This window comes from Sabethes cyaneus, chromosome 3 (assembly GCF_943734655.1).
Source record: "Sabethes cyaneus chromosome 3, idSabCyanKW18_F2, whole genome shotgun sequence".
NCBI classification, from domain to species: Eukaryota; Metazoa; Arthropoda; class Insecta; order Diptera; family Culicidae; genus Sabethes; species Sabethes cyaneus.
This window is the reverse complement of record NC_071355.1, coordinates 155,113,386-155,136,533: the sequence shown is the minus strand read 5'-3', so window position 1 is coordinate 155,136,533 and position 23,148 is coordinate 155,113,386. Positions and strand designations below refer to the sequence as shown.

Genomic DNA, 23,148 nt, shown 5'->3' with positions numbered 1-23,148 from the left:
AAAATCATGGTGATAGGTCCCACTTGCCTAATTTATCGGGGCAAGTGGGACGTCTATTCAAATTTGATTAAAATGCTCATAATAACAGAAAATTGTGTATGTTAATGTATAGCAACGTTAAAGGCTTGAAAAAAGCACTCAAAGAGAATGTTTCTATTAATGGTTCATCCAAATCTGCCGTAACAAAATCAGATTAACACACGACGGGCTTCATAACGAATATAAATATATATATATAATAAAGTATTGTAATGCAATGTAACGGGTAGCAACTAAAATTTTGGAATTTTTTTGCGGCCCTTATGCTCAACAACAAACGAGCTCAGAGAGAAATGGGAGTATGTATGTGTTAGCTCTCTCTCTCTTCTTTTTGTTAATATTTTTTATTTGGTTTATGCTTGCCCAGTTTTGCTAAAAATGGCGTCGAAACAAGAAGCATTTCGGGAGCGCGTTGTACACTTCTACGAACTGCAACAGAAATTTTGTCAAAAAGCATACGGTACAACATTTAAAAAGCCAATATGTTGCGGTTTCGACTGTTTTACATATCCTAAGATACCCAACAACTATTCGCAAGAAAGGTGGAAGACCAGCCAAAATTATGGACGCAGAAGGACATCGTTCTCTTTCTCGTTTCTTCAACAACAAGCCCTCTGGTTTGGTTACCAATTAAGATGCACCAGACGAACGTTTGAAGAAAATTTCTTCAAAAACATCATGCAGATAGACAATACATGTTTTGGCCGGATAGAGCTTCATTCGCATTCAATTCCATTTTTACCCAAAACCCACAACCCGTAAAACCTGTCTCAGTGCGCCCAATTGAATATTTCTTCGGTATTTTGAGTTCCTTGGTGTACAAAAATAACTGGAGAGCCACGAATTACAAACAGTTGATTGGTAGAATCAAGAGATTTTCGGTAATTCATATCTTCTTCATGTATCTTTGTCTTTTTTTGATAACTTGAGAAAAAAATTTCAAAATTTTAGTTGCCACCCGTTAGTTGAATATGTACCTGTATCTAATTCTTGCGAGACGTAATTTATGACTAACCATTCTTTTATAGTTGGTAAATACGATTATAATCTGTTTGTTCTACCATGCACAATGCGACAGAGCTAAACGTGAAACCACAGACAAACAGACGCGACACACGCGTTAATTTCATCGTCCAATAAAAAACCACTCAGTTTTCAAAAAAGCATGTTTCACAACATGACCACACGGTGGCGCGCGAGTGTTGCTCCGAGTTTTCAGTGTAAAAACCCTACAGCATTGTGAGGTGTCCACCAATATATATATCACATTGGCATTTTATGCTAGGGGTTGTACCCCTCGCATTTGACAGCAGTGCTGGAAAGGCTTATTGACGTAACGCAGGGTTATCCCTCGTTGGCGCCAAACGACCGAAGCAGCTGTCACTATCGCCCGCCATTGTATTGCAAAGTGATGTAAAGGTAAGTCGTGCTATCTGCGGCTGCTGATATCTCGGGATATCCATTCTTTCCCTATGTCGGGTGATTCCACTCCAGTAAGCAGATCTCACATTTGGCGACCGTGACAGGACCCACCTGCTCGCATAATCAAATAACTTATAGAATATGTGGAATCACTCGATATAGGGGGAGGAAAAGTGTTGAATACAATGTGGTAGGTATATAGAACGATATATTTAGTAAGACTGTTCCTGTACAGGAAACAAGCGTGTTGGGACAACCGGCTTAGAATTACAGGCGAGACGGGACATCCGCCTAGAATTATGAAAGAGGCGAGACGGGACATCCGCCTAGAATAAAAAATGGCGAGACGGGACATCCGCCTAGAATTATGAAAGAGGCGAGACGGGATATCCGCCTAGAATGAAAAATGGCGAGACGGGACATCCGCCTAGAATTATGAAAGAGGCGAGACGGGACATCCGCCTAGAATAAAAAATGGCGAGACGGAACATCCGCCTAAAATTATGAAAAAGGCGAGACGGGACATCCGTCTAGAAATATGACAGAGGCGAGACGGAACATCTGCCTGGAAATGTGAAGGAGGCGAGACGGGACGTCCGCTTTGAATTATGAAAAAGGCGAGACGGGACATCCGCCTAGCCTAGTATCGTGAGCGGCGATACGCGATAGCCACCTAGAGGTTGAAAAAGGCTCAGGTCCAGGCAGCCACCTAATTTAAAGAGACCGGTTAGGTAAAGACTAGGATAGCGATCGAGGATATTTTGCACACTGTTTCGCGACAATGGTGGCGTATCTGAGGATTGTGAGGGCGGTAAAGGGCGTGAAGAATGTTGAGAGGTGTCTTTGAGTACCGGAGTTTACTGAAATAGAAAACTGGATCGTTTATATCATCACTACCAAGTTGTGACAAGTTTGGGTTGTCATTGCAAGATCACCTGGGCCGCCATCAAGCATCATTTCGCTTTTGCAGGCAGGCACGCTAGTGCGGCGGAGCTTGAACGATTTTCCGAATGGGATACAGGCGGCGAACGTATCAGTCGAGCTGCCATATTCGGCTGGAGGCAAGTGTGGTTATGCGGTTATATGGGTGGCTATCACAGGTGCTTAATTATAATACAGCTGCTTGGGCAAAGTCAGGTTCTTCCAAAGGGCAGGAGAGCATTCATAGAGCATCTAAGATAAGAGCGACCTTAGTCGCTGATTTCATCAATCGATCTCTTGATCTATTAAAGAGAGTAGTTCGCCATAGTTTGTAAAATGTGGCAACCGAAACGAGTTTACTATCGGTGAACGAAGCAGTCAGGCTCGTATCGTCGTCCTAGATGCAATCGAGCAACCTAATGGTATCATGCATCCAACCTGTCAGGACAGTCATTAGCAATAAATAAATTACCTAATATAGACGAAACAAAACAGGTGGACGAATTAGCGGAAAATATATTGCTTACTCACAGTACTGTAGGATATGTATCTTTTTTGAAAAAAATTGCATTCTTAGGAAATGAATTAGATTAAAACGGATTTCTTGTTCAAAAACCGAAGCTTTTCGAAATTTAATTGATGTCCGTCAACCTAAGGAAAAAACCTTTCCATGCCCAGCATTTCCCGTCGGCCTGCAGTTACAAAATATTATAAACTCTGTTAAGAGATGTAGGATCAGAGCTTTACTTTTTAAGAAAACAGCGTGGGAAACAAGCAAAAATTTAAAGTAACTGATAAACTCGCTATATTTATTTAGGAAGCTCAGTTTCAACTGATGTTTCATTTATTGCTTTGGCAGCCATTCAAATGAGCTTTCCAGCAACAGCTCTTAGCTGTTTGAAAATTCCTATAAATTAATATTTACACGGTGACACTTCAATTTTGTACAAGCTTTTCGATCCAACAGTTTACTTGCTTTTGGTAGCAGAAGCCTGATTAATAATTTTGTTGGGTTGCTGTGTTTCATAAACTTGCCGAAACTTGTTCGTCAATTAGGAATGCACGGATGCCTCTTTTTCGCGCGGACAGCGATGGCAACAAACTCCACAAAAGCTAGTGGTAACGATTTTAAACGGGCGACACTTCAAGGGATTTGAAGATTGACTGTTTTTTTCATGTTGTTTCTTTACGTACAGGTCAACAAGCTGACCTCCTGGGACGCGGCACACATCTCTTGTTAGATTTGGACAAACGGCGTCGCAGTGCTGATTGTTGCAGCATGCTTCGCAAAACGCGATTTTATAAACTAAAGTAACTGTAAAAATAACACCATTTTAATATTTTGGAAAGCATACTTTATATGAAATCTAATTACCGTCCTGTAATGCCTGTAACCTTAAGCTTCATCCAGTCGCTGTCATGGTTTGCAATTTGCGGTCTATGTTCGTGTTGTTATGTTTGTTTACTTTCCTCATTCTGCAGCAGATGCGTCGAATGCATCTAAGCATATATGCATCCATGGGCAGTATAGGCGAATCTCGAACAAATCCGCACATCTGAAATCCATGCTGCTAGTACCAAGTACAATCGCATTGTTACAAGGGGTTCTTCCTTCCGGCGAGGCGTTGTAATCAGTGATTACTATAAAAAGTTTTAATGATGTAACTATACACTGAGGAAAATTTTTATATTGTTTCTATGTGTCCTATGCATTGCATCACACAAAGATTTTTTGCAAGATATGCCCAATAAATGATGATTGTATGCCAAGCACACGTCCGTTATGTGTGCGCACGGAATACGCGTATAGTATTCATGTATACTCCTGGGCGGATTTTTTTTTTCTTGCTAGTTACAGTAATGAAGATTAGGATTTTTTTTTCCTGTATGGACTCATCACTGCGACCATTATGGTTAGATCTATTGTGATATCGCCCGGGTGTTTGTTGTATAACCCGCACTGCATTTATTTTGGCTATAGTCGCTATTGAGTGAGCGATATGCTTATTGAATTTTTTTTTATGCGTGCTTGTGTGTAATTGGGTACCCTTCTTTCAATACTTTACTCTACTTTACCCACCTCGTTCCACATGACAGCGCACAGTCCCCAATTATAGTCATCCCTGGCGTAGCAAACCAGTGCATTTTTACTATAAGGGTCTCATTTTTGCACTGTCAATAGGCCATATCGGGATAATATAGAACTCAGCATGAAGGAAGGGCGATGAGGGGCCTGAGAATAAACCCATGCTAAAGTCACTTTGACATCGAATGGCCTGATTCTACTAAGATTCGAACCCATGACCATTCGCTTGTCAAAGCAGACTCGGTAACCTTGCGGCTACAGAGCCCCTCAAGATTAGGATAGTAACACGTATTACGCGTGAAGGGGAGTTGCTGTTTTATTAGAGAAGGAGGGGGATGTGAGGTGTCCACCAATATATATATCACATTGGCATTTTATGCTAGGGGTTATACCCCTCGCATTTGACAGCAGTGCTGGAAAGGCTTATTGACGTATCGCAGGGTTATCCCTCGTTGGCGCCAAACGACCGAAGCAGCTGTCACTATCGCCCGCCATTGTATTGCAAAGTGATGTAAAGGTAAGTCGTGCTATCTGCGGCTGCTGATATCTCGGGTGGCGCCAAACGACCGAAGCAGCTGTCACTATCGCCCGCCATTGTATTGCAAAGTGATGTAAAGGTAAGTCGTGCTATCTGCGGCTGCTGATATCTCGGGATATCCATTCTTTCCCTATGTCGGGTGATTCCACTCCAGTAAGCAGATCTCACAAGCATAAAACCCTACAAATGCAAGCTACTCCGCAACATGCATAACAGAGGGTGCTAGTGTGGTTTTTAAAGGATTTTCTTCTAAGTGTCATGTCAGTTCGTCAGTGGTGAAACTATCATAACAAATAGTTACGCTATAACGCTTTATGTTTCCACTTCAAGTAGCAGATTAGCTTAATTATATCAACTTTGCCTTCCCAGATTCACATAACATCGGTTCTGTATCGCCAGAATAGGCCCAAACTGTTTACTTCGTCATAACATAAGCCATTTTAATTGACTTCTTTTTTGGGTCCCCTTGGTTTGGCCATTTTCCGTTTTATTTTAAAGTTTTACCAATAAAAATGTTATGTAATTGAACTGAAAATGTGCTGTAGTACATCTAAAAAATGTAGGGTAGTGCCCCAGTACCGGACACCTAAGGATTTTGACATATATAAAATCAACATTTGGCATTACTTCAGTTTTTATTAACTGGAAGAGTAATTTTGAAGACTATTTTCCAATAAAAATAGGTTACACGTACTTGCATCATTAATGAACCATTTTAGAAGCCAATCATTACTTAAAAACTGTGTCTCCCAGTACCGGACACTTGAAAGAAATCATAAAATAATCCAATTCAGGGCATTTAGTTCTGAAAAATACATGTCAAAATCTCGTATTGCTTGCATAATTGTTGACTAAAGATGTTTGAAAAATTGCTTCGCATAAAAATCAATAGTTTTTTACGTACTACATCGAAGTCCTTCTGTTTTCTTCGAAAAATTGATCATCGACTGGTTTCCTTAATTTTTTTTTTCATATTTTAGAAGGCTGGTTCGGCACAAGTAATGTTCTTTCTTCTCAATCTCTTTTTGCAAAATCTTGATTTCCTTTAAGAATTTGACTGAACCAAGCAAAGCATTTTGCTGTCCGGTATTGAAGAATGGCTCGGTGTCCGGTACTGGGTGACGGAAATTATTGAGTTTATATTTTTTAACGAATTGAATATCTTTGTAGAAAAATGAACTACGGAGCTTGGAAAATATTCAATGAAAGATATTTTTTACATGAAAAGTGAAATTTTATGCGGCCGAATAATACTGTAATGCTGATCCCAAAATTAGCCGAAGCATAACAATTCGATCAGCGGTAGATAAAAATAAACAAATCTCTGTTTTCGTGAATGACTCTGACCTATAAAATCACACATGCTTATTTCTTGTCCTTTTCATTGATTTTATCATATTGACGGCTAAGATGCACCATTTGCACTATGAAAGTCAGAATTGTCCGGTATTGGGAGCTGTCCGGCGCTGAGGGACTTCCCCCTATTAAGATTAGAAAATTTGTGCTGAAAAACTTTATTTTTAATAGGTCCGACTTGCCCCGGGTGTTCTGAAATACCGGCTTTATTTCGACTCGTATATTTAATGCCGTATGTCAAATTATACAACTAGTAATCGTGTGTAACTTATTGATACACTATTTTATGTTTACCTATTGCCAGAGAACACGTACTTCTTCGAACGCCTGGGACCAAACCAACATTTTTAGAAAGGTGCGCAAATTGAAAATGACTGCCAAATTAAATGTGCAATTTTGGTGTTTGGAAAGCCAATTATAATTAAACTATAATTTTAATGCATGCTTTGGGCTTGTATCTTTCATTTCTAGGAAGATTCAGTAGAAGAAAATCAGACTGAAGCGAGTCATGAGCTCCGTTCCCACTTACCCGTATTCCCACTTGCCCCGGGGTACCTTATATATAAAAATACTAGCTGGGTCTGGATCGGCCCACGTCTCGACAGGTGAAAGAGAAGCAGAGCGTTACCTAGGTGAATTGGACGCTTAAAAGTGCTCATAAAAGTACTGACCAAATTCAACCAGTTGGCAGTAAACGCAGTGTTCTTTAATTCTATTAAAACATTTTTTTAAACACTCTTCCTGTTTGATTATCGATAATGAGCAAATCTATGAAAAAAAAAATGATATAGGGTTGAAAGGAAAATACTAGCAAATAGAGATGCAACCGGAAGTTGAAGATGAATTGAAAACAAATGAGAATGAAGAAGAAAAACTAAAAAGAACAAAGATAAATGCATAGATTCGTTAAAACACAAAAAAGCAAAGTTTTGGTACTACATTTCGATGAAATTTGGATTTCTGCTTTAATGTTCGACAGCCTTCGCAGTTAACTTTTAGTGTACAGGACAATTGCAGGGCTATTGCTAGCATCCTAGTGACTTTAACCGTCTCTCCCAGTCGAGATTCGAACATATGACGGCAGGTTTGTTCAATCAGTGTCATATTTCGAGATTGAGTGAAATGCTGAACAAAGCAAAGAATGTTAAATGTGCGATATCAAGGTAAACATTCTTCAACTATGAGGAATAATTGGAGCTGTAACAGAGCATAAGCTCAAATTATTTGATTCAAACGACATGAATGCATTACCACTGGGTTATATACCGCTACTAAACAAGCAGCAGCTAGTAACTGGTTTGGCTAGTTTTTTTTATAGAAAATTGTTCAATCACTAGAGCGCCGTTGGATAAGCTTCATAAAACAGCAAATAAAATAAAGTTTTTTGAAACAATCGAAAAATGTGAAGGTTACAGAATACCATAACTTGTTTGGCATTTGTATCTGGAGAATCAAGCTTCGCTTGTTAACAGAATACAACATTTTATTCGAAATGTCAAGATGTAGCCCGTTACTTTTAGTTTTATTTTATTATTTAGTTTTGTCAACAGGAACATCAGATCTTTCGCAAACTATTCCAAAAGACTAGACAATTCCATCATTATAACTTAAATTTAGCTAAAGTACATATCACTCGCTTCAAACTGGGCTCCGCGAAACTGATTTCGATTCATCTTAGTGTGCTTGATGTAGTTGATCGATTGGTTGATAACCTATGGGAACCGCCACTAGAAGAATCTAATTATAGATCTCTCAAGCAATTCCATTTTAACGATTTTTATTGGGCATTTTTAATTTTATTTCTTATGTTTTATGGGAGTTTTTCACACGAATGAACGTACGAACGCGAATGGCTCGGAATTGGCATATCGCCATTTAATTGCGGGAATATTTATCTCTTGCTGCCGCATTATCCATCTAGTATAATAATTGTTTGTCCTAGACCACGTAACATTAGCGGTCATGTTACCCACCCTGACACATTAGGTGTCCGATTTCTGTCCTCAGTTTCTTTCGCAGCTGGAAACGAATTACTCGGACCATAAACCGCCCGGTTTCTCCGTTCGATTCGGCGGCATAGCGGCGGTGGATAGCTTTTAGGTTGGCTGGCAACCGGCCAGAACGACAAAAACAAACCTGGCAAGGGTGGTGGAAAATGTTTTGCTTCAGTTTTTTTTTTCAAACTGTGAGCATGTTTACTAATATTAATTGTTGGAATGGCAATTAAGAAATTTTTGTTGTAATGTTAACGGTTTTGAATTTAAGAATTTATTGCTGTTTTGTTAGTTTGAACAGCCAACACGATTGTTGAGAGGCTAAAGATAAAATAAATTTTTGACCAGTCCACTGATGCTACATGCGTGTGAAGGAAGAAGTACATACAAGTATCGTTTGATAAATATGTATGAAATAAGTCGCCCTCGACTCCCAGTCTCATCACGCTGCGAAAGGTTCTGACGCTCATTTGGTGTAATGTTTGCACATCATAAGAAAGCTGACACGTTTCTAGAGGCATAACGAACTGTGTCCTCGATGTTTTCGCTCTCGCCTAGCTCTTGACGTTTATTGCCTGCGTACCTATGCGCGTAGCTACGGGAGAGTGCTAAAGTGTCCGAAGGGTACTGAGCCCTTGACAGACACAGCTGGACATATTAGTTGACCCAAGAAGACTGTGTTACTTGCTTTCACGGTGAACAAACATGGGAAAAGAAACTGTATCCTTCAATTAGCAACAGGGTATGTTTTAGGGACGAGGGCATGAAATACAATGTTGGAATGCTTCCTGCGTTGCGGGAAAGATTATGTCCAATGACATAAGAAGTACTCCGGGCGGTCATCTGTGAACAAGCATCGAAATTTAACTCAAGTTAAGAGTTTTAGACCGGTTGCCGCACTACAAAACCGACTGACGAAAGTTGTTATTGTAACAGGACATTCTCAGTTAAAGAAATTAAATTGTTGATTTGAACTGCACCAGTGAGCTGCGATTGCGATTGGTGCCATTCATCTGTCGACGGTCCCAATTAAATTGATTCAGTTAATTAGAACCTCCAGATTTAGTAAGCCTGACTCGACATTGTTCTTAGTCAGCCGCCGCTAGGGAATCCGATGCCTTTCCGTTCGCCGCAGAAACCACAAACTTCTTCTCACAGTACCTACCTCAGTTTCCGGGTTTTGTGGTCCGGTTTGCACTGCAATCCAATTTCGGGGCAATTCTTACTGTAACTAAGTTTCTGAGTTTCTGAGCGGTGCCGGTGGCAGCGTCAGCTTGGGTGAGTAATTTTCGACAGAAGGATCAAAACATTATCATTTCGTGGTAATTTAGATGATTATCTGTAATTTTTTCACACAATAGACTACGATTCCTGGCTGCAGTTTGTGTATAGCCTATACCGGCAATACCGGAACGTTCCTCAAACAAATGCTATTCTCGATCGGAGTTGGCCCGAGAAGGAGTAAGAGAATAGAAAGAGATGAGCATTTAATTGATCGCAGATGGTGCATAGCTTCGGTAGCAACAGCAGGATAAGGGATAATTTGGAAATATTCCTTCAAGACACATGATATAACAACGTTGCTGCAGAGGAAGTAATAGAAAGGATGCAACTGTTTGACACCTTGGAAATGAAGTGGTACTAAAAAAGTTGCAATTGAACCGTTTTAATTGCTCGTTTCGTAGGATTCATTTCTCTTATTGAAAGGCACTGTAATTCATTTTGAGGTCTACCAAAGGCTTAAAAGATCAGGCGTCGTATTGTGCTATAAGTTGTAAAAGATTTAAAAAGAATTGCATAGCTCATTACAGAATTACATTACAGAAGTTTTAGACATTTATCTATCCAATGGTGCATAAATTCTCACAGCTAAGCAATCTAATGAATGAGGACGATGCCTCACTAACAAAATTGAATTGAAACTGATCTTTCAACATCATTAGCTGGACATAGCCCCGATGATGAGTAACACTTTGTCAGATACGGCCGGCTAATAAGGTAAATTATGTTTATATTATTAAAACAATAAGTCTCGTGTCCTTTCTATATAGATAGATGCCAATAACTTTGAAAATAATGATGACAAAAAAAATTTGAGCACAGTTTTGAATATGAAACAAAGATAAATTTTGTATTCTTTTTGTTTAAAAAAAATTAAAAGTCTTAATATTCTGTAAAATATGTTCAACATTTGAGAAAAAATTGAGTTTTAATCAACAAATTAAGAATTGTTACATTACACCAGTACCACCACAACATTCGTATCAGGCCAAAACCACTGGACAAACCACATTTCCCCTTCAAAACGGACGGTTTGTATGTCACCTTGGACCCGAGAAAGCCATCGATCTGTTCCCGAGGGGCAATGGTAGACAACCGGAAAAAAGGGCGAACATCAAAATTTGTTGTGTACACATCGAGAACGCGCATATGTTCTGTACCTACAAGTTGCGGGCGATACTGTTTACAAATCACTTCAGGTCATTTTTATGACAAATTATATTTCTGTTTCAAATGTGTACGGCGAAGGGTGTGGTAGTGGTGATGGTGGCGGAAACAAACCGGGCGTCATGTTTCGGGCTCGAGTGACGCATAGACACGCGTGTTCTTGGTATGGTAGACTCTACTTGAGTTGTTGGGTTCGGTAAGGAGGATTTTTTTTTCCGCTGCGCCCTTCGGTGGCGGTCAGCACGCCTGATGTAGAATCACCGATTCATGCTCGTTTACCCATGTATGTTCAGGTGGATGTTTACAAGCTGTATAGAGGTTTTGACAAAAGTGGTCTCAAGAGATGATTACCCAGTGGAATGTCAGCACTTAAATGGAAATATTAGTAAGATTTTTACTATGAATTCCCACTCTCTTTCACAGCTATTGCTGCAACATAGGTACTATCAAATTATGTGTGTGGTGTTAAATGCTATTTAATACTGAACGAATTGGCGAATCATTATCTGGAATTCCTCTTTTGTGAGAAAATCTGAATCTGATTATAAACTATAATCAGCCGCACAGATTTTATGCCTTTAAGATTGCATAGATCTTTCTAGCTAACGACTACATCAATTTTGCGGAGATTTTTACGGATCTAAATTGCAACTTTAAACATTGTTTTAAATTGCTGAAAAAATTGTTAGAGCCTTAGGCTTTTGGTAAGCAATTATGGCATATTCTGGAAAAAACGAGCATCAAAGCGGTGTGTCAGGCTTTTTTTAGAAGCAAGCCTGCTGTAAATCCTTTATAACTGATTCAGAGCGAGACAACTGCAGGCCGCGAGAGTTCGGCGGCGACCCATGTTATTGAGCTTTAATGAGCCTGCTTTTCATATCCTAACTGAACTTCTGAGGTCGAATTCAAAAAATGAAAACCTTTTCGCTTTCAAGATGCATTGCTGATATAAAAGTGCTCAGATTTATTCGCCGGAATCCGTCAATCAGTGATTTTTAACTACAAGCCCCATGGTGATTTTTAACTACAAGCTCCATGGCCATAAAAAGGATCTTGGTGTTATTTTGGGCAGTCCGTTATCGTCTAGACGTCACGTTTCTCACATTGTGGATAAAGCATCCAGAATTTTAGGATTCAGCACCGCTAAGGGTTTCTCTAGCGTGAATTGTCTCAAGGCATTATACTGTTCACTCATCCGTTCGCCTCTCGAATACGTTTTCATTGTCTGGCATCCATATTACCAAAACGGGATGGCCAGGGTTAAGTCGATTCAACGACGCTTCCTACCCTTTGCACTGTACTCCGTCATTTACTATGGCGAGATCCGTTCCGATTGTCGAGTTACGAGATTCAATGCCACCAATTGATCCATTTGGAAAAAATTCAGGTGTGAAGGAACATCGCAAAGGCTTTATTTGCTGCTGATATTTTGCAGGGAAGAATCGATTGTCCTGCTATTTTAGGAGCGTATGATCTGAACTGCGAATACCTTTGCAATGCTTCTACGGAACAGTGCTGTGACCGGGGTACAGCAAGTTTTCAAGAGTTGGCTCTATCTTTGATTTTAATCTGTGGGCAAGCTCTACTTACAAGGGAAGCTAGCTACCTGAACATGGATGGAAAAACATCGCTTCTAGCGATTAAGATCATAGGAGCGATCAGATTCAGATTCATATCACTACTGGTAAGCGACAAATACTTTGTCGCGAACAGTACAGATTACGATAAACCTAAGACGTAAGACGTAACACTGTTATCGACTGCTAAGACTGTTTAGAGAACAAAATCTTGTGATCACTGCTAAAGATTTACTGTTTTTCATGTACTGTACGCATCGTGATCTATGCGTGTGGCGATAACTCACAGATTTAATCAAATTCGCTGATTTTCCATCCCTGCCACCTGAAACTTGAAACCCTGGGTCCGTTGGTTGGCTACTGGCGAATACAAGATATCGTCCGGGCAAGTCTCGCTCTACTCAGGTATAGAAGACGAAAATGCCAATCGAGAGAAAGAGTGAGAGAGAGAGGAGAGAGAGAGAGAGAGGAGAGAGAGAGAGGAGAGAGATCAAAAGTATGAAATCCAACAGAGCACCAAGAATAGACTTCATTTTAGCCGAGTTGATTAAAACTGACCCATCTTTGTCAGTGATGCACCAACCACGAAAATATGTATGACGCACTTAGGCATAGATAAGCTCCCGCTTATCTTGGGGGTCCATCTCATCGAGAATCAGTACGAGACATAACTTGCAAGGGAAGCTAGTCGCCTGAAGCTTAAAATCCTGGGGCTAAGCGAGGTTCGCTGGTCGAGTACTGGTGAACAGAAGACATTATCTGGGCAAGTTCTGCTCTATTCTGCCATACGAGGTTAAAACGCCCAGGGGCACAGGCGGCCGCGATGGGGTGGGAACCGATAAACGAAAAATAAACGAAGAATCGCTGAGATACGTTTGCCCATCACGCGTGTCCAGTGACGGAAAGAGAAAGTTGGGCGTCGTTACAATGTCCACCGATTGGAGAATTCCAAGGTGAAAAGGGCCTTTGGTCAATAATCTAAATCCAGAGTCTCGGAGTTACCATCAGATGGAACCGTTGGAAACACCTTCATCACGACCAATGACGGAACCCTCGTTGTTGAAAAGTGGGTTTCAACGGGAAAGGACTTCCAAAATTATTATTCTCCGACCGGGGGTAAATAAAACAAACGTTCCAGTTACAGGTGAATATAATTTTCCTATAGGGCATAAATATAACAAATGCAATTTTACCGATTCATTCGTCTTAGGTTATAAGTTTTTAATTGAGATTTAAATTAATAATATTTAGTTTTTAAAGACTTACGTTTAGTTCCCTTTACTTATAATCTCAGTCGTTTAAGCTTTTCTGATCAGTATTCGGTGCCAGCGCTATACGTTGCTGGTGTTGTTACTGTAAGTGGCAGCTATAACCTAATTCGCAAGAATAGTCTAAGTTACAGATAAGTTGATTTAATTAATTTTAGTTTACCGTCTCCAGTAGTGATAAGGACAGCTTTTAGATTTAACAATAGGATACCTTTTTAGCTTAGTCGTAAGTTTCAGGTATTAAATAGTAATTAAATAGACCTAGTTTAACTATTCACAAACTAATCGTAGTAAATTCCTTTTGCTGTTTTACACTTAGTTTTTCTTTGTTATTGTTTACTCACCGATTTGTGACGCATACCTCTCAGTGTACTGTCAATTACGCTACATGATTAACGAAAGGTGCGTTCATGATGGCCAGTGTGGCCAACACTCCCCCCAGAGTACGCCAACTCTAAGTTGGCTTACTCAACGTCGCACCGGTCGTTTAATTGGGCCTGATTGGGGGGCGAATTTGAGCGTCTCTGCTGTTCTTGGTGCTAATGACCCCCTCCTTCGGTGAGCAATTACGGTGCAGGTTGCGTGAGCGGTCCTGGGAAGGCGGTAAGACGAGCTTCACTGGATCGTGATGCGCTTAGATGTGCGAAACGAAATTTCCACTGTTTGGTTGGTTTCGTGGTTCTGGTGGTATTATTTGCGGTGGCATTGGTGGTAATGTGCTACAATCATGGTGGTGGCAGGGTGTTTTTGAAGGAGAATAATCGGCTACTTCGCGTAATCAGTGGTGTCTGCATCCGTACGTGCTTGTGCTAGGCTGTGGAGACTGCTCGCGTACGGTCGTAGTTACATTGAATTGCGGCTGTTCCCTCGAATCATTGTGCAGCAGCTCGTGGTGCCGTAAAGTGCACCCGTTTCTACCACATGGTTTGGCATTGCAGTACCCGGTATGCGTACGGAGACATGTGCGGCAAAATCCGAACTCCCTTACAACGGACCATCGTGATTCTCTAGACAACTTTAGAAAGCGTTGACATTCCTCAGCAGACTTACAGCCTTCCTTGCAGATAGGACAGGATTCCTGGAACATAGTCATAGCTGCCGCAGTTGGTTCAGATTCGCTACTATAGTTCTTCTTAGAGTGGAATGTTTTAGGAAGGGCGTCCTCTTTCAATTCCCATGCTTCGTTCTGAGCGGATTTCCCGTCGTGTATTTTCGGTAGAGAAACGACGGCGCTTACGGCCTCCGCTAAAGCATAAACCCATGCGCTGAAGGTCGCCAGGTTGATAGTTGTCAGCGTTCGACGGTGCTGTGCCCAGTTAAGTTTGAGCGAAGGCGGTAACTTGTCGACCAGCTGATGCAGAAGAGTAAAATTATACATGTATTCCTGCAACCCACATGCGTCTACGGTGGCGCAGAAGTTCTGGACGTTCACCGCAAAATCTACCAACGACTCCAACTTATCTTCTCGGATTGGCGCTAAAGAGCTCACCTTTCCGATTAGTGATTGTATAATCACCTCGGGCTGATCAAATAACATTTTCAGAGTTGCTAGTATGCCAGAGACGTTTGCAGAATGCATCAGCCGACTCTTAACGGCATCATAGGCTCGACCTTTTAGACTTTTCTGTAGACGAATTATATTTTCATCCTCCGTAAATCCGCACATCGAGGTCGTTCGATTGTACATAGAGATGAATATGGGCCATTCTTCTGGATCACCAGAAAACGTTGGCAAATCATTCAAGACTGCTTGTCGGGCTGCGATTTGAGAGCAAGTTAGCTGAAATTGATCTGCCAAGATCAACGGATTTGCAGAAGACCTCCCGGCAATATTGCCGTCTGGGTTCGGTATCGTCTCCTGATGTTGACCCAGCACTTTGGGATGAAATTGTGTCGATTGTGGCACGGCATCTGGGATAAATCGTCCAGGCTGCCCGCGTAACGACACTCGATACGACCCGTCTGTTTCCAGATGCACCGGGAGAATGGGCTGCGGTTTTTGCATCTGGTTGGACTGATTCGTAATAAGTTGTTGTTGTTCGCGCAGTCTTCGTTCTAGCTCCGACTGCTGTTCCAGCATCCGACTGATGGTTTCTGCTTTCTTCTCCAGCTCTTCTTTTTGCTTTCGCAGAAGATTCTCTTGTCGAGCTTGTTCCTGCCGCTGTTGCTGTTGATACTTCCGAAATTGACGCTCTCTCTTCAAATACTTCTCTTGTTGTCGCCGTATCTGCTCGGTTTGCACTTGTTGCGTTTGTTGCTGCTGCGGGTCTACGTGTATTTGTAACTGTTCATGCTGGTTTGTGGTCAGATCGTCTTCTTTCCGAGCCGGTTCCACAGGAGCGGGCTCAACTGTCTCCGAGAGCTTCGGGTTAGTTTCCTCGACCCACTCTTCGATCCGACGGTTAGAGACGTTGGAACACCGACTCGAGCCTTCCTCACTCACTAGGTCTTCGAGGATTCTGTATTTGTTGTTAAGATACTCCTTGTGGTTCTGGGCTGCCTTCTCTTCTGCGAGTTTTCGGCGTTCCTCTTGCTGATGCTGGAATGCTTGCTCTTCCTGCAGCCTCAGTAGTTGCAGCTTGGCACGGACATTTGCAGATTTGTGCGACGAAGAAATAGACATTCCAGACAGCGTCTCCACTACATCGATCATCGGTAATTCTATTGTGGGTAACGACTGCTCATTCTGTTGAACAGGCGCTTTATCGGAAGGCAGCTGCTGATGACAACTTGATGGCATTGTTAACATCGTTGGACCAGGACGAACATCAGATTGAGCCAACTCAGGTTCAGGATCATGACATGTTTTACAAGCATTTTCTTCCACTGTTGCCTCCAGCATTACCGCATTCGAATTACTATCAACATCACCAGTAGCAATACCACCACTAAGCAAACTTTTATTTGACACACCGCCTCTCACCGCATTGAATTCATTATCACTTCGCGGCATTTTACTATGACCGATCGCTGCTTCGATAAACGAAAATTATATGATGTTGAAAAGTGGGTTTCAACGGGAAAGGACTTCCAAAATTATTATTCTCCGACCGGGGGTAAATAAAACAAACGTTCCAGTTACAGGTGAATATAATTTTCCTATAGGGCATAAATATAACAAATGCAATTTTACCGATTCATTCGTCTTAGGTTATAAGTTTTTAATTGAGATTTAAATTAATAATATTTAGTTTTTAAAGACTTACGTTTAGTTCCCTTTACTTATAATCTCAGTCGTTTAAGCTTTTCTGATCAGTATTCGGTGCCAGCGCTATACGTTGCTGGTGTTGTTACTGTAAGTGGCAGCTATAACCTAATTCGCAAGAATAGTCTAAGTTACAGATAAGTTGATTTAATTAATTTTAGTTTACCGTCTCCAGTAGTGATAAGGACAGCTTTTAGATTTAACAATAGGATACCTTTTTAGCTTAGTCGTAAGTTTCAGGTATTAAATAGTAATTAAATAGACCTAGTTTAACTATTCACAAACTAATCGTAGTAAATTCCTTTTGCTGTTTTACACTTAGTTTTTCTTTGTTATTGTTTACTCACCGATTTGTGACGCATACCTCTCAGTGTACTGTCAATTACGTTACATGATTAACGAAAGGTGCGTTCATGATGGCCAGTGTGGCCAACACTCGTCAAACCGCGTACCGAGCATAGAAAGTGAATTACGGATGGAACCTGGAGGAAGATCGACGAGCGAAAGCCGACATTAAACGTGCGCGAACCAGATCGGCTAAGACAGCTGCCCGTCAACGTTATGCCGAACTGGAGATGGAGAAGGCTATTAATCGAGCTTGCCAAACAAGGAAAAACCGTCGTCCCCAATGGTAATATCCGTCTGTTGTACGATATTTCACACCGCTTTAATGGTAAAAAGTGTCACACATCAAATTGCATCACGGAAAGAACGCTGTAGAAAATTACCCATTGGGTAATTTCTCTTGAAAATTTGGGTAAAAGTATTTTAGAGTGTATTATTTACACTGTATTTTTATCGCTGTCAGTTTTTCGAAAATTGGAATAAATGGCGTCAGCCGAAAAGCAGCGTCGCGAAATGATGTTGCGCAAGCATTTGGAAAATCCATAACTCTCTCATCGGGACATCGGGACATTATCTTACTCGCACGCACTGACCTTTCGTGGAGCTCCAAGGCAGCAGGTCACAGTCCACGTAACAAAGACTAAGTCTACGGTAGTGAACACTGACATTCTTGCCAACTTCACAGTAGCAGAACAACAGGTTGAGCAGGTGAAAGCCTCTCAAAATCTTAGTAAGAAGACAATTCCCGGTGGTGGTACCAAGGCCAGGGATGCCTTTGCAGGACGGCGAAACATTTGGCGCACAAACCAGATCACTCTACATACAAAAACCCAACTTTTCAACTCAAATGTTAAATCCGTATTGCTGCACGCCTATGAAACATGGTGCGTCTCAGCGGAGATAATGAACAACTGCAGGTATTTATCGCTGCCTGTGATTTATTATTCGTGCCTGGTGGCCTGACAGCTGGGTATCCAATGAGGAACTCCATCGATCGCAACAGAAATTCGTGAACGTAGGTGGAAGTGGATCGGACACACTTAGTAGAGATGAGGTCTGCAGAGAAGCACTCGACTGGAATCCCTAAAGAAAACGAATAAGAGGCAGACCCAGAGACTCATGGCAACGCAGCTTAGCCAACGATATCAGGGCTGTTCACTAGAATATATCCTGGTGACAGATAAAAGCCGCAGCCAGTAACCGTCAGTAGTGAATATCTTTGGTTTCATTTCTTTGTTCTGCCGAATCGGCGAATATGGACCAATAAGTGAATATGAACCAATCTCGTGAGGGCTATATACTAAAACCTGATATCTGTAGTGTCGAGCAAGGGAATCTGATCACAAACGTGGGCGAGGTGGTTAACAGATGGAGATGGAACAGATGGAACAGATGGAATATAGTAACGTTCCAGCACCCCAAGCAACACAGCTTGTTATAGAATAGTATAACATTACATACATCAGAACTTCTCTATTACCAGAAAAGCGCAAAAAATTGAAGTCTAATGCAACAACAATTGAAAGAAGTATGTATCAGGTTATTTCATACCATTTTAAAACGTTATTATAGCATAAGCTGCAACTTGCTCTTCCAGTAGTTTAAATTTAGTAATGGAGACATAATAAAAACTTCGTGTTGACATGCTGACAAAAACAAACATTGATATGAGCTCTCAAATAAATTCATGTTATCACAAAACATCTCAAAGCCTTAATAATAACGACACATGTTTTCAAAGTACGTTTATAGTACACTTAAATGACTACTTTCCAAGAAGATTATTTTCTAACTTGTTTTGTGTGTTACTTGGGACTTGATATCCAAGAAGTCAAACGAGCCAACCCGATTTGGCTTATAAGTTTTGGTTCCGAATACTCAACCCAGCTAGCTCAATGTAAGTTTATCTCTGGGTCGGCAACCGACCTTCGGAGGACTCGCGCAACTCGACTACTTACCAAGAACGAAGCGGACCAATCAAAAGCGCCAGAGAAGGTTTTAAAGAGAAATCTGACTCTTTTGTATAAAAGAAAAAGAAGGAAAATTCAGGCATTCAGATTTATTTCTCCAATCTAACGATGCAGCTCCTGACGTCAAATGTTGGGACCTATTGATGACCGACGAACGAAGGGAGAGGAGACGAACGTACCTGAAGAGATAACCGTGATGACCGTAATGACTGTAGATGGCTGTAGGCTCGCTCAGGACGTTGACAGGACGCTTATGGCGCACCGTACGGTGCCAATTGTGGCCGGAATAATTAACGACACCGCCCACGTGCTCAACACTCCACAGGTTTGGTTGAGTGGTATGTGGTTTCCGCCTAAACCACTAGCCGTTATGTGTGCGACAGGGTACCCGGGTACCTTTTCAGTTTTAAAATAGTTATAACTCATTCAATTTAAAACATACGTCATTGAAATTTTGCAACATCGTAAAACTCGTTGATCTTAAGTAATTGAGGTTTTTTTGGTGCATATCCATAAAGGGGTTTAGCAATGAGAGTCACTTGAATTTTTTTATTACGTAGGAGGGCGACAAGGGTACCCGGGTACCCATGATTTGCAATGCTCATAACTTTGGGTATCTTGAACCGATTTGGCTGAAACCAGTGGCATTTGATTCGTACATTTATCTAGTTTTGATTAGATAAAGCATTTGGCCATCAAATGACATGTAGTTCCCGGGAATCGGTAATTCCGGAGCAACGTCCGGTAAAACGTGGAAAGCCGCTTGTTTTGAAAGAATATCAGCCTTCAGTAAAGCTATTAGTTTTGAACTTGACATTGTGGACCCTTTTTTCATCTTATTATATAAATTGGTGACTTTAGATCGCATTGGCCATTCCAGAATTGGGTCCCTGTAGGATTACAGATGGCCAGTTGGGTGCCTAATCCAATATTAGAATTGGTTTAGCGGATCTTTTAGATGTTTTGAACGGATATGGCCAGTTTAGTACTGATTAATAATTTCGGAACTGGTACCAAATGTATAACGGATGGTTCTACGTTTTGAACGGTTCTGATAATGCTAAGCATTATCTTGAATCCTGCGGTATCATCTGTGACCCCGTAGAAACCATTTTCGAAATAACCAATCAAAGTACATCGAAATGTAAAAAATATCACCTACCGAACTAATTCCAAGAACTTTGATACCCATATTGCTAGGTTTTACCTCCAATCCTGGACTGGCCACCCATGACCCCACAGGAACCTACTTCGGAATGGCCAACCTGATTCATCTCATTATATGAAATAGTACATTGTACGAATCTTTAGAGTTTTTATATCCGCATGACTGATTTTGCTGCAATACAATCATTTCTCTTCCTCACAGCGGACACTCTGTCGGAATTCCGGATTTTCGGGCTCCGTATGTCTTTTAGTGGCCAAATGGCCAAATGATTCAAAACTAGATAAATAAACGATTCAAATGACACCTATTTCGTCGAAATCGGTTTAAAATTGTTGATGTTATAACAATATCAATTTTGGGTACCCGGGTACCCTTGTCGCCCTGCTAAAGGTGTTTTTTTTGTCGCACACATAACGGCTAGAATTGGCTACTACGAAGCGCTGGACTTTGTTGCTGAACGATGCTGGTACAGCATACAGCTGGGTAGTATTCCGAGATCTTCTCGGTGATATAAGAAGGAAAAACTCCTGGGCACTCGATTGGTTGCTCTTCGAGGACTATGTCACCACTCGCGCAGCCGTACACACTGCTAGGTTTCGTGACGGATTCGCGAAGCTACACTTCGCAAGAGATTTTTCAATACTCGACGGGGAAATTAATTAGCCCCTCCATACGTGATAACGGCTTTCGTCCTACTCTCTGGAGCCGATCTTTCCTTCAATCGATCATCCCGAACAGACTCGCTTCTCTCCTGTCTCCTCTCTACCTCTACCTCTCACTCTCCGTCTCCCTCCGTAATCACCACCGGATACCACTTTTTCGTGCAGTCCAAAGTGATATAAAATTGGCTGTACGATCGGGAACTATTACGGGGTTATTAATTTAGTGCGGACTTTTTGCCGTCTTTTACGTTGCGGTATTTCCGTTACAAACCCAAGTAGCACTCTTCTGTCATTTCTGGTTGCTGCAACCTATTTATGACTGAAATTAGTCGTTAATCACAGCGGTTACCACAGCTAGTTTATAACAACTGTGCTAGTAGGGAACGTGTTTTAAGGGCGTTACCATTTAATAGGTAAGACTGTCCCTGACTCGGCGAATGATTTACGGAGCCTTTAGAGCCTTCATGCTAAGCCCCAACACCTGGTCTGGATGTTCCGGGGTGGGCGCAAAGGGCTCTTTTGAGTTTCTGAGTCATCAATGTAGACAGGGTCACCTTAGGTTATTAAATCGTAACGCTCACATAAATCGATTTTTCGCAAATTTTTCGTCGCTTAATTGTTGGATGAGCTTTGAAGGGTTAGTAAGCTTATTCTCGGCTGGTAAATGGCTGGGTAATGCGTAACATCGGTACCTCGCGTACCTGCAGTTATAAAATAGACCCCGCAGTGGTCATTAGCCTCTTATCCAGCAACTCCTCTCCCTACCTCCTCGTGGTACCAGCCGGAATACGAGCAACCTTGGAGGAGATCAGGTAACCAACCCCGGTGGAAGCTAAGGTCGTATACCGACAGGGAAGGAGGCATTCATGCATCTGCTGAGTGTGTTGGCAAAAAGAACAGCTTTGCCAGCCGTGAGCGTCTGACTCCACGTTAGAGGCGGCTCGCGACGGCGATTCCACTGCACGGTGAATCGCCGTTCTCGTACCAGGTATGCGGCTGTATCCCAGGTTAGGGGTGGCATACAACAGCGACTGATCCGGAGCGGACGGCTGACTTATGAAACGCTGTGTCTCGCCAGCTATACCCAAGACAGCAGCCCTGTCCGCGAGACTAGGCATCGCAGCCCCAGTAAGGCAGTATGCTTAAAAAACTTTCGGTAGGAGAAATTCAGGAAAGGAACTAAAACGGGATAATCGGCATGGAACCAGGCAAAAGAAAAAGGACAACGATTATTGGAAACTTGGTACTTGGAATGTCAGGGCTCTACTTGAACCGGCACGCGCGGGTATCCTGGCAAGAGAGCTGCAGAAGATGAAGGTCGAGGTTGCAGCCATCCAGGAAGTTCGGTGGCCGAAGACGGGAGAACGCGAATTCCGCGCAGTAGATCCTATTGCGGGCACGACATTCAAGTATCACATCTACTACAGTGGCGGCGATAAAGCAGAGCATGGAGTCGGATTCGTATTACATGGAAAACAAATGAAGCGTGTCATTAGGTGGAGGCCCATCAATGACTGTCTATGCGTGTTGAGAATTAAGGGCAAATTCTTTAACTACAGTCTGATAAATGTGTACGCACCGACGAACGACATGCCCGATGACGTAAAAGAGGCGTTCTATGACTTTCTCGACAGAACATATAGAGAGTGCCCAAGACATGACATAAAGATAGTCATCGGGGATACAAATGCACAGGTCGGACGTGAAGAGTTCTTTTGCCCCGTTCTTTCGCGCCCACTTTTCTGATGTCGCAGACGTCCGGGGACGCAAACGTTGACTCGGGCCACTATCTCGTAGTATGCAAGATCCGCGCCCGGTTGTCCAACGTATTCAAATCGAAGCCAACGAGGAAGATACGACTGAACATTCGGCGGTTATCAGCGGAGGGAGTTGCTGCAGAGTACTCTCGGAAGACTGATGAGCGGATCGGTGAACCTCTCGGAGAGAACCTAAACGAACAGTGGAGACACATCCACGACGCAATCAGTACTACAGCGCGAGAAGTTTTGGGTACTACTGCTGCAACCACTTCCAGTGAGTGGTTTGACGCAGAGTGCCAGCAAGTGACTGATGAGAAGAATCGAGCCAGAAGTCACATTTTGGCTGCAACTGTGACACGCCAGAGCAGAGAGAGATACCAAGATGCTGG

At 41.9% G+C, this 23,148-nt stretch overlaps 1 long non-coding RNA gene across 1 annotated transcript; it reads right to left on the bottom strand.

The window, feature by feature from the left end:
• Positions 1 to 3,017: 3,017 nt before the first annotated feature.
• Positions 3,018 to 3,823, bottom strand: LOC128743824 (uncharacterized). The gene is made up of 3 exons (XR_008412323.1): positions 3,758 to 3,823; positions 3,130 to 3,697; positions 3,018 to 3,074 (listed from the first exon to the last, which is right to left on the bottom strand). It is a non-coding gene; the product is annotated as an uncharacterized LOC128743824 (long non-coding RNA).
• Between the last annotated feature and the right edge of the window lie 19,325 nt (positions 3,824 to 23,148).